This window comes from Athene noctua, chromosome 3 (genome assembly GCF_965140245.1).
Source record: "Athene noctua chromosome 3, bAthNoc1.hap1.1, whole genome shotgun sequence".
Taxonomy (NCBI): domain Eukaryota; kingdom Metazoa; phylum Chordata; class Aves; order Strigiformes; family Strigidae; genus Athene; species Athene noctua.
This window is the reverse complement of record NC_134039.1, coordinates 24,624,671-24,634,962: the sequence shown is the minus strand read 5'-3', so window position 1 is coordinate 24,634,962 and position 10,292 is coordinate 24,624,671.

The following is a 10,292-nucleotide window of genomic DNA, read 5'->3' as shown; positions in this document are numbered from 1 at the left end:
AAGCCTACGGAAAGCCCGGCTCCCCCGCGTCTCCCCTCCGGCTGGCCCGGCCCACCGGGGAGGGCAGGGACCCCCCGCCCCGGCACGGGGCTCAACCAGCCCCCGCCCCGCCCCGAACCGCCGCCAATTACCGCGGCGGGGCGCGGCCGGGCCGGTTGGGCCGGGCCGGTTGAGTTCGGGCCGGTTGGGCCGGGCCGGTTGGGCCGGGCCGGTTGGGTTCGGGCCGGTTGGGCCGGGCCGGTTGGGCCGGGCCGGTTGGGTTCGGGCCGGTTGGGCCGGGCCGGTTGGGCCGGGCCGGTTGGGTTCGGGCCGGCGCGGCGCACTGAGAGGCACTGGCTTCCTTGCGCGGAGCGATACCCGCCGCGGCAGAGGGGTGATGGGAGTTCCAGGCTCGGCGTGGCCGGTTTAGCGGGGGGCAAGTTGCTCCCACCGTTTGCTTGTACCTTCTCTGTCGGGGCGCGCAAAGCCAACCCCGGGCTACAGCCCGGCAGTGGCACGGCCGCTTGCTTCCTCCGGTAAACCAGGAGTTGTGCCTTTTTAACTTTATCTCGCCGAGACAGCTTGCAGGCGAAGCAAGTGCCTAAGTGTTTGGAGGTCCCAAGCCACAATCTCATGGCCTTTACTGCTTTTGCAAACTTAATTACCTGTTTCTGCAAGAAAAGAAAAAATACATTCCTTTTTATGGGTCACAACTCTTGCTGGGCACAGAGTCAGGGCCGTTGTAATGATCAGGCATTGGCAGATGGGTATTTGTGTATGGGGTGGGTATAGGGGAAATGATACACAATGACAAAAACCAGCAAAACTGCAGCACTTCATTCTTTTTCCCACAGGTCAAGCTTTACAGTTTTGGCTCTTGTGTTTAATAAAAACTTGCATTCTTGGAAATTGCAGGTTTTCTCCAAAGTTTTAGGGTTTGCAGGAGGAAGAATAAATGGTACACCAACTTTATGAAAAGATTTAAATTTATATTTTAACAAAGCAAAGTGCAGAGATTTCATTGTGTCAGATTAACTCCCCCATGTCCAAAGAATGTGTGTGTGTACAGTAGGGAGGTTTCTAAACTGTTCTTCATATTGCTCAAGTGAATGACCTATATGCTATAAAATTTATACAGAACAAAACACCTTACTTTCTCTGTAAACTCGAGAAAGAAAGGAAACGCTTGACAGGCCTGCTTGTGATCGGGAAAGTTTTAAGAGCATTAGGGCTTGGAAAAATTAAGAAGGCACATTTGACAGGCAGTGTAATCCTCAGCTTGAAGATATCCACCCTGTTGAACACATGCACGTGCTCAACTTAAAATAGTTGAGCGATTCCTGGAAATTTTCTAGCACTCTTCTTTTCTAATACCAGATACCGAGTAGTCAGAAAAGAGACAGCCTCAAAGCCCCAGTCATATTAGGTAATTGCTAAACAAATGAAATTAACTTTAGGGAGATGATCAGCTCCAGTCTGAAAAACCAAGATCTAAATTCCCTGTAGATTCTAACCAGAATCTGGGTACGCATCCACAAGGTCACTTGGGTGGGTGTCTGCAGGATCGGCATCACTGGTGCCAGCTATGGCATTTCATGGGCTGGGCTGACATCACTCGGGACGTTGCTCTGCTACAAATGGGGTGGCAGAGACTGGTCTTAGGGGGCTGACTCGTTTGATGCAGCCTCCAAAAGTGCATCTCACTTGGGTGTAACTATTAGAAATAAGATTTAATACACATTAAAAAAAAATCCCTTTTCCTTTTTTATTTTATCATTTTCCTCATCCTTTCTTCCTTTTAAGCTCCTCTGGAGTATTTGTTCCATGGTAGGGCTAGAAACAAGACTGATATTCCCCAGTATAGCTGCTAGATGCATCTGAAAAAAAAAAGAACTGTCTGGGAACTGCATGGAAACCCCCCTCCTTTTTCATAAGATCCTTGAATTGTATTATTTTCTTCTGACATAAATTTACTCACATGTCAAATTGCATGGTTTCCTCTGAAATTATTGAAATCCACAGCTTTAAAAACAGGAACACAGAAATATAAAAAAATGTCACTTTTATTTACTTGCCACCTTAGAGCATAACCCACCACTGTGGCTGTATTCAGGCTTACCCTCCCATTGCTCTGCCAGGGACCCCTCAGGTCTGGTGTGCTTGCTCCTTGCTGGCAGTGACTGGGCCTGTGTGACACAGTTAGTGTGTGGATTAGCAGCTGGGTTGGCAAAATGGAACCAAATCATCACTGAAGGCAGGTGGGAGGAAGGAGGACCATCCTCAAGCTGGTCAGGTGGAACAGAAACTGATGCCAGTGCTGGTGCTGTCAGTGCCCTCTACGATCTCTCAGTCCCCCCTTGTTCCCTGCTTAGCTGCTAGAGGTTTCTTCCCCCTTAATTGGGCACCATGCAGAGGCTGGATTTTTTGTAGCTGAGATAGGAAGGGGTCCCATCAAACACACACAAAGAGTCTTGGCACAACACCAATGTGTCTAAACAAAAGATATTCATCATTTTACCCATCATTGTATTTGGGAGAAAAGTGCTTATGAAATCCCATCTTTCCATCTCTGCCTGTTCAATATTGAAAGAGCTTCCCCCTCACAGGAGGGAATGCCTTCCTCCTCTCTTGAGATTAGCTTCAAGGAAGCCTGCTGGGCCATGACCGCCAGGATGTGAAGATCAGAAGCACCAGAACTATTCCCTTTCCCTGGTTAAGAATTATGAAGCATGATTTTGAGCACAGCATCCACTTCCTCAAGTTACAGTGTATGAATATGCTCTGGAGAGTGACAGCTACTAAAAATGTGCCCCTTTGCCCTTTTAAATACTTGCTTGGTTGCCACATGCACATTTTAGTCTGAGATTTAAGTAATAGCTGGGAAAATCTTCCAAAATGTCTCCTAACCCATTTTGTAAGGAACATAGTGTCTGAGTGCTGTGAACACAGACTTTTCAGGCAAAAAATAATCAGAATTGATGGTGGGTTTGGGTCCAGTTTTTTTATAGCTCATCATGCATCTCCCTTCTTGCTGCTTCATTTCCCCTCCACCCACAAGAGTTACTGATATTATGGTAAATATCACTTTACAATGATGCATATCTAGAAAAGGATTAAATAATGTGCTTAGACATGAATCTGAAATATCTACATTATAGCTGTGTCCAGCACTTTCAGAAAATCCTGGTTTGTAATAAGTTTTGTTTGAAATTCTAATCTTAGCTTAGAGATAGGATGACTTTGCAGGCATCCAGAGATGTCATGCTCTCAGCATGAGGCTTCCACAAAGACACAAATCTGATAAACCATATTCAGATAGCATGGATGAACTCTTCCCTAGCTAAACTGGCAGTAGATCCATCAAACATGAAAGAGCAGAAACTGCAAACTAAGGGCATCTGTTACCCTGAACCAGCTTTTTTTTTTTTTTTTTTTTTTTTTTTCTGTTTCATGCAAAAGCAGCAGACAAAAATAGTCTTTATCATCAAAATACATGGAACCAGTACTCCTCATCCAATATTACTAAATTGCATGGTGAAGTTTGTAGATGTTCTGGGGGTTTTCTGGCAGAGGGATTTTTTGCCATTAAAACTATCTGGTTTGGAAATGATACATCAGCCTTGTTTGATGAAATCTGGTACATATCTGACTTCTCTGTGCATGTCAAGCTATGGGGTGCAGGCTATTGACTCTCTGCAAAGCTAGCAATATGTTGGCAGTTCTCTAAATCTCTGTTATGCTACTTCCAGTGCCAACAAATGGGGCCTGGTGCATTTTTCACCAGGAGTTTAGTATTTTCTAACCCCCTGCATGTAGTCATCAGGTAGTAGATGGGGTCATATGTTGTGGCTTAGCTTCTGTAGTTCAGTGAGCTGAGGGGCACTGCTGGCCATGGCGAAGGTCTCCCCTACCTTTGTATCTGCTCCCTGTGGAGCATGGGGGAGAAAGAGAGACCCACACCATCTTGGGTGAACATCTTGACTGACAGCAGCTATATCCCTAGGGCATGTCCTTAGCTGTTCAACAAAGTCTGAGCTTGCTACAGCTTGAACAGCATTAGGCTGACTGCAGACTATCTGCTCACATCTGGCTCCGTGGGCTTGGTGGGCAGTGATACTCCAGCCACACCTGCCCGGAGATGGGCCCTTGCTGCTGCTTGCAATGCAACACACGCTTCCCAGCTGGCTCCCACGGCCTCTCCTAAGAAATGCTGCTGTCCTCTGAGGGCTCACCTGGTACTGCAGAGGGTCAGCACATGGGCCACTAGCTGGCATCGGTGAGAGAGGGCACTGTCCTAGAGAAATGTATTCAGCCCCATAGTGTGAGAGAGCAGGCGGGGCACAGTTTTGGGCTGGGACTGCAGCCCCTGGCCTCCTGCACAGTCAGCAGTGTGGGAGGAGGAGGGGGGAGAGGAGAGGGAAGATTATCACACCCAAACTACATGGTTCCTACAGTTGTCTCATTTATAAAATCCAATGTCGTTTAGCCTCTGTTTCCCTAACAGCACCTCTGCTCCAGGGACATGCATGAGCCAAGAAAAGGGTAGTTGAAAGAAATGCCTTGTGCTCCAGGGTATATCTTATATTCACTCTGTGCCATAAGCTCTAGCCTCATTTCCCTCTAGAGATGACCACATCATATTAAATCCCTACACAAAACTCAGCAAAATTTCTTGCAGCCCCACACTACTTATCGATCTCCCTATCTTCGTCTTTAATTTTGGCTGTGTGTTTGTTTCTTCCCAGATCTCTTGTTTATAGTGCTGGCTGAAAACCAAAGACTGCACTTTGTGAAGCCTCAGTGCTACAGAGACTCAGGCTGTCACAACACCTCCAGATCAGGGACGCTGGCACCACTTTTACCCAGTCTACCTTTTAGGTCATGGTATCCCTGACCAGAAAAGCAAGGTAATCCTCTTGTTTTTCAGTTCACAGCAGATATTTGCTCCCACGTGATTCGGTTTAAACCTTAGCTTAAAAATACAGAAATACTGTACTGTCACATCTGGGACTTTACCCAAGTCAGTCCCTGCTACAAGATGATATGGCAACAGTCAAAGTGGTACAGCCTTTTTCTGATACCTGGTGCTCTGAAGTACATCTGTCATGTTACGTGCCCCTTCCTGAAGCAGGAGTTTCTTCTAAGGTTCTGGGAAGAGAACAGTTTGGGATTGTTTCTTTGCCTTCCTGTGCCATGATTTATGGAAAGGCTGTAAATCAGTTTCTAGGTAGGCTGAACATGGTTACAGTAAGTCTCTAGCTGTGTTGCTAATTCACCGGAGTGTTCTTTCCCTTAGATGCTTCTCCCCTCTGGCTCACTGTCTATTTCCCTGGTAACTTTTTTCTGTGGAAAAACTGTCTGCTGATCCATCTCTCTATGATGACTCACATTTCTGAGTTTGAGTTTACTGGCCAGACTAACCTCTGAATAGGCTGAATAGAGATGTGAAATCTTTGACTCCTCTAGATGGGTGGGAGTGGTGGCTGCTCCTCCTCCCACTCTTATGATCAGTCATCAGATGGAGGCATCAAATGATTTGAGTTCACTGAGGGGTGAAATCAGTGTAGAAGGACTTCCTACAAGCTCCTAACCTTCTGCACAGTGCCAAGGTGGCTCCCTGCAGCTGGGGTGGAAGAGCTGGTGGGAAGCTTCAGTCCTGTACTTCATTCATATCACCAGGGCATTGGAGAAAACATGAATGAGGGTTTGGACTCCTTAGCATTCTCTTTTTGCATTCCTCCATTTTTTCCCCACAGGTCTACTCAGCAGACTACACTCAAAACAACAGAGCTGTTTGAATGCCTGAGCTGTTCCCAAACTCAAGAGAGTCTCAGAGCTAGGTCTGCTAACCTGCTCCTCAGTGACCAGGCATGGCTCTGTACTTTTCTTGGTGTCATTGCCCTCTTCTTTCTGCTCAATCTCATCTCATATTTCCATACAACATTTGGATTTTAAGTCTAAAATTTCCTCGCTAAATGATATGTCAAAGTGTATAACAAATTTTTAAAATCATCTTCCACTGAAATGTTTTTCCAATTCTTCCATGGTAGGATTTTGGCTTGTGTCAGGTGGCATCTTCCCACCCAGTAGCCAGGCATGGCTTGGATGTGGGATGCCCCAAGCATGGTCCAGAGACTGTTCTAAATGCACAGGATAGATAAGACAACCTTATTTTGGGTTAGCTGTGGTTTTAGACACTTGGGTACTCTCACAGGTGGGCCATGCCACTTTTCCCATTTTATTTAGCAGTGTAGGTGGAGCCTAAGATTTGGATCTAGGAACAGATAAAGCTGCCTCTGGTGGCAAAATCCTGGAGGCAGCCAAAACCCCATAAACTAAGAGTACTGTATACTCCTACAGGTGGGACAAATGATAGCTGCCATTTCTCTTCTTCCGGTGGTATCTGAAGCTTTGTTGCTTCAGATACCAAAGGCATTGAGGGTATCAAGGGATTTTCACTCCATCTCCTTATCCAAACTGTGCTTATACCTCTTGTGTAGCAGGGGCCAGAAGGTTGCTGGCTGGCTTCAGCCTTGGAGTAGTAGAATTTTGTCACTTGTTCTGAGAAGCTCAGAGCTGGCTCAGAGAGCCACACCACCAGCTGAAGGAGATTTTTCTTCTAATTTGTGAAATGGAATTTTTTTTTATATCTCCATCTTTTGTTTCTAGGTCCCCTTGCCTACAACTGAATGATATCTCTGCTGGCTGCGAGGATGAGATTATGCCATTGATGGAAGATAGATGCCATCTCTCATTTTAAGATCATATCACAGAATAACTGGCAACTCTGAGCCCTCCGATCTCAACGCTGTGGTGAGACCTGGAGAAGTAGATAGCCCCAAACCTGAATGATTCAGCCATGAAAATCTGCAGTACTCTGAGCCTCTTAGAACCTCACGTTCCTGCTTCTGATGGAGAGGTCTAATGGTCATAGTGATATTACTGAAAGAGTTAAGGGCTTAATCTAGCTAGTACGATAAAACCACATATAAACATCAAATACGAATCTCTAAGTTTCTGCTTTTCAAAGAATTTGCTGCTTTGGGTCATCTGTAACTGTGATACTGAAGGGTGGTGGTTCTGGACCATGTCATTTACACTAAGCTGCATTAGTTCCTTAGTTACATGGTTAAATATTTCACTGGACATTTAAGTGATATTTATGGTTCTACAGCCAGAAAACCCTCAAGTAAATTAAAGGGAGAGTTAAGAAATGTCATGGGAATAGCTCTGAGACACTCTTATGGGCAGTGGTAGTTGGCACTATTCATTACTTATTTATACCTTTTATCCAGAGGATGTATAACTCTGTAATGTGTTTATATATTAAATGAACTAATACACATACACAGGAATTAATGCACTGGGCAGTGAAATGTGCAACATGGTAATGTAAAGTGAATACTGCTTTATTATGTAGTAATTCATAGGATAAAAATCTGTGTGTTCAATGAAAACGAAAGAAGGCATCTTGCACATGATGAATTTCAATTACACCAAATAGAAACAAATTTATATATGTGTATGTGTATATATATATATATTTTTATATATATATATATATAAAAAATGCTTGTTTATAGTCCTTTCAGAGTGTGACTTATTATATTAGATAAATAAACAGCTCCTGCCAGGAATGTATGTTGTGTTTGCATGGGTACTGTCTAGCAGCAGACAGATGCTATCAATAGTGAATAACTGACAATAACTATGTAGTAAATAGATTAAGACTTTTCTAAAAATTTCTATTCTCTTGAAGGATTACATTTGGAAACTTCTCTAACGGCACAGCATCATACAAGCCAATACTCTAAGCTGTGCTGCCAAGACAGCATCAGCACATTGCTAATTTGTAAGAGTCGGAGAACTTTTACCTCACAACAGTTTTTTGATAATTTGAAAACCTGATAATTTTTCCCCACAATTCCACACAGAGGTCAGTTCTGGAGGAGAAAAACCAGAGCAGTAAAAAGCAATGTGGAAATGATTGGGATGTTTGCATGGCAACGAAGAATTTGATTTACAGTTTTGTTTTTAGACTTTTTTTAGTACTCTCTTAGTTTTGCCTTTGGAAGAATTTATATGCAAAGAAACTAAAGAGCTCTTCACATGCCATCATTGAATTCATATCACAGAATTTACGTAATATATTTTGAATTTAAATTAGGTTTTCAAAAGATACTACTTGAGGTTATAAAATAGTAAATATGCTGAATTAATTTTTGATTTAAAACACGTTTTATGGGAGAATCATTGCTCCAGAGAGATTTTAACAAGTAGTGGTGTGGTTTCACTACATATTTTAGAACTGATTTCTATTGGCGGTATCACACTGGGGATGCTGGGCCATAGTGCTTGCAATAGAAACATATTCCAGCTTTTGCCACTAGGTAATGGAAACATAATAATGAAAACATGGCCCCTGTCCACAGCTTTTTATGAAGGTGGCTGTTTGCCTCAATATATTATATCTCCATTTGTGATAAAATGCCTGCATAGCTTGTTTAAAATGTACATGTGCTGTTTCCTTCAGCTTCTCGTAACACATTAGCAAAACAGCATGTGAATGTATTGTCATCTTTTCACAACAAAGAATGACAGCACGTTACTTTAGGAAGCAAAAAGAACACATATAATTAAATCAAACAATTTATTGTATAAGAAGTTTGGAGAGACCTACTTGACCACATTCAAAATTGACGTCATCTGTATTTTAAGAACAGATAATACAATTACTTTTTGCTGACAGAGGTTTTACATATAATGAGATGCCAAATCCTTTAGACCATGTTCATGTTGTTGCTAATTGAATTCAGTGGAAGTGTATTAATTTATAGTAGAGGCGTTCTGCTTAGTTTACACTAACCTAAAAAGGGCTCATCCAAGTGCTTGAGAAACTTTTGATAATAGTTCTTTCAGCTGAATGATACAGTTGGGAAAATCAGGCATGCTCTAGCAGATAAAGAACTTTTTCAGGTCTGCAACAAAACTGGAATTTATAAACACTTGAGATACCACTTCTGCATATCAATTTGCCTAACAAAGAAAGGATCTCCCCCTGCAGACTTTGCCTTGCTTATGCCCCTGGCTTATCATATCTATCCCAAACTTCTATAGGGAAGTTTCCTGCCTTGCAGGAAATGCTGGTGGATCAGTTTGTCCTCTTCAATTTATACATGGCTAAAATTCCACTGATTGTCTAACTCTCAGAGGCTCCCTGAGGCTATAAAATTAGCAATCAAAAAGGCAGACATCTGATTCAAGCTCATTGCCTGGACTCCTGCAGAGGTGGGTGAGAGACAGGCACCTCCAGTGAGTGAATCATCCCATCGAATGATGTGACATGTATCTTTTCAGAAGAAATCTTTCTTCTGAACAGAAGGAAATGAACCTTGAGTTGCTTGTACCACACACTTCTTTAGAATAAAAGACCACGTGTTTTTGTGTATAAGCACACACACATACAGACAACATACTGTGTATCAAAGAGAAAACTTAGCCAGGTGGTTTTAAGCAGTCTTCATAACAAAGCAAAAGGAGTGTGAACAGTTAGTTGTAAGGAACTCTTTGAAATAACATATAATATTAATCTAAATCAAGTTTGAAATTACAAAAAATCAGCAACCAGCTCAGCCAGCTCAGAATTAGGAATCCTCACAGTCACTGACTTATTTCATTTTTTTTTATTTTTTTTAAAAAAAAGCAACTTTCCTATTTGGTAACTGTATTGTTTGAAATGTTAAGTCTAAATAATTGTCATGCTCCCCAAATCCCTGAAGCATAAATAATAATTAGCAGAACACAAATGGTTCAGGCAAAGCTACTCTTAAAGAGATTCTCATTGTCTTTCAAGCTGCAATTGCCTGGAAAACATCATCAAAATAATTCACCTTAGATGAATCCCAGCATCCACTGTGCTGATGTAGATCCCCAGCAAAGTGAATAAATGGAGAAATCTGTTTTAAGCACTGGATCTTGAGGAAGAAAAAGCTTCCCCTTGCTACCTGTTAAAGGCAGAGGCTTGTGGACCTGCTTTAAGAACTAAAGACCCCCACAGTGTGTTTCCTAGCACAATTAAGTTTTGGCTCAGTAATAAACACAAAGGTTGTATGGGATATTTCTAGTTCAGAAGAAGCAGTAAGTTAGAACTTGTCTTTCTTTGTTGAAAGGCAACATATAGGAAGGGAGCAGTCTCATCCATGCCAACCATTATACATTACTCAAGGAGTGGGAAAGATAACCCACTGGTTGCAAGTTAAAGGTTGAGAAACACTGTTGCGGCTCCACTTTAAAGGGGGTCTACAAGGAAGGAT